Source organism: Lynx rufus, unplaced genomic scaffold, assembly GCF_022079265.1.
Source record: "Lynx rufus isolate CCGP_SWC_20201006 ecotype Redwood Valley unplaced genomic scaffold, mLynRuf1.p SCAF_25, whole genome shotgun sequence".
In the NCBI taxonomy this organism is placed as follows: domain Eukaryota; kingdom Metazoa; phylum Chordata; class Mammalia; order Carnivora; family Felidae; genus Lynx; species Lynx rufus.
In genome coordinates, this window is record NW_025814840.1 from 2,684,738 (window position 1) to 2,687,266 (window position 2,529).

A 2,529-nucleotide genomic window follows, 5' to 3' on the forward strand; every position below is an offset into this window, starting at 1 on the left:
TGTTGAGGAGTGACCCAGGTGCAGCCTGGCAACTTCTGCATTCAGAGACACAAGTAGGTGGCTAAGAAGGCTAAGACAACTGGAGTTCACAGGACACAGGACTGGAAAGAAAAGAGCTTCCCAGAGAAGGCTCCTGGGGCTTGGAATCCTCTCCAAATCTTCTAATTTTGTTTTTTTTTATTGTGCTGTATTATCTTTAATTAAGTACAAAGGCTTCCTATTAAGTCACCTAGAGACCATTTTACCCACTGCTCTGTTTGACCACCAGTCTCTTGTCTCTTTCTTGAGCAATGGTGAGGCAGATACCCTTTGCATGCGTAAGAGAAATCCATGGCTTGTTGCCTTTGCCAATAACAAAAATGTTGGAGAACTGGGTGGCAGAGCTGTTGCCATTGGCAGTGAACTATATCCAAAGAACCAGAGTGCCTCTCTCGGACACCGATCACACCAGTTCTTCCCAGGTTAGCACCTCTAGTCACCATACATAGATTACCAGTGTCAAACCTGATGAAATCAGTAATCTTTCCAGTGTCCAAATCAATCTGAATGGTGTCCTTCACCTTGATGAGGGGATCAGGATAGTAGATAGTGCCAGCATCATGGACCGCCAGGTGAGGGGTTCCTTTTGTCCACACAAAGATCTCTCTCACTTTGCACAACTTATACTCGGCCTCCTCAGGTGTCATCCAAAGAACAGAAACAATCCTTGGTGTCATGCAGATCAGATGGAAATTCTCCCCAGTCTTTGAATGCTGCTAACATACATAAAACCAGCAGGGTGGGCTCTATCAGCTCAGACCTTGCCATCAATCTTAATAAAATGCTGTATCAGATCTTTACTTCATCTCCTGTTAGGGCATACTTAAGTCTGTTCCTTAGGAAAATGATGAGAGGAAGACATTCTCTCAGCTAATGGGGACTGTAGATGGTTGAGGGACAAGCACACTGGTCAGTTTATCCAGCATCCAATGCTTTGAAGCTGTTACACACTTCAGATGCTCCTTGGGACCACAAGCCATGGCTGCCCCAGGCACAGAAAGAAGACTGCTTCCTTCCAGTACCTGAGAAAGAGACTGGAGTCCTTTCCAAGTCCTAAGTTGAATACTGACTGGTGCAAGCATGTGAGGAAGCTGTCTGAGGCTGTGTAAAGAACCTGACAAGAATAGGGGAATTCTTTTCAGGGTCCACATAGGACCAAAGACTATCCAGAGAGGAAAACTCTGGTTTCCAGAGTGGGAAAAAAAAATTCTACATAGGTTAGGGTACTCAGAAGGATATTCTAATAAGTGGGGATAATTAGTATTCAGAAAGATATTATCTTAGTTGTGGTTAAAAGTAGTCATAGACTGAGCACTACTCTGGACACAGCTAACAAATCAAAAAGCCATTCCGGAAAGAATCACACTAGTTCCAAGTAATGTGCCTACTTTCTAGAATAATGCTGGAGAGCATTTAGAGGAATATGAAGCCATCCATGATTCAGCAAGGTAAAACACATAATGTTCAGTATGAAATGAAATGTTATATTGGTATTGAAAGAAGAAAGACGCTGTGACTCACCATGATATAGTAAAAAATAATAGAAATTGACATAATAGAAATTGACAGATTATAGCTATGATAGAAGTTATGGACAAGGACACTAAACAGTATAATTACATCTGAAGTATGTAAGGTGGTAGAGTAAAGCTTTAGCATGATAACTATGACATGGACAATACTTTGGATGAGATCGAAAGAAAATTAAACACTGTGAAAGAAAAGGCCAGAGGAATTGAAGATAGGATAATGGAAACTACCTGAAATGTGATAGAGAGGTAAAAGACTAAAGACACGATAAAGAAAACATCAGTGAAGTGTCATAGGATAATATCGAGTGGTCATGTATAATTGTACCTGAAAAAAGAGTGACGGAAAACATATTTTATGAAATAATGGCTGCACAATTTCCAAATTTGATGCAAATTATACAACAATGGATTCAAGAAACTCTACAAATGCCAAACATAAGAAACACAGAAAACAAGGCATATCATACTGAAATTCCTCAAAATCAAGGGTAAAAATAAAAGCCTAAAAGCAATCTTAGTAAAGCAGCTAAAGATAAAATGGCAATAGATCTCTCATCTGAGACAATATAAGCAAGAAAACAATGGAAAAGCATGTTTAAAATCCTGCAAGAGTAGCGCCTGGGTGGCTCAGTCAACTGAGAGTCTGACTCTTGATGTTGGCTCAGGTCATGAACTCACTGTTCAGGGGTTCAAGCCCTGCGTCAGGCTCTATATTAACAGTGCAGAACCTGCTTGGGATTCTCTCTCTCCCTCTCTCTCTGCCTCTCCATCATTCTCTCTCTCTCTCTCTTTCAAAAATAAATAAACTTTAAAAATAAAACCCTGAAAGGAAAACAACTGTCAACCTATAGACCATACTCTATCTTTAAAAAATGAAGGTGACTAGAGACTGTCTCATCACTAGCAGATCTATAAATTTAAAAAAATAATAAAATAAATGTTTCAAAACACCTTCCAA

The 2,529-nt window shown here is 39.9% G+C and overlaps 1 pseudogene; it reads right to left on the minus strand.

Moving 5' to 3' along the window:
- Positions 1-241: 241 nt before the first annotated feature.
- On the minus strand, positions 242-1,019 carry LOC124518728 (40S ribosomal protein S4, X isoform-like; annotated as a pseudogene).
- Positions 1,020-2,529: the final 1,510 nt, after the last annotated feature.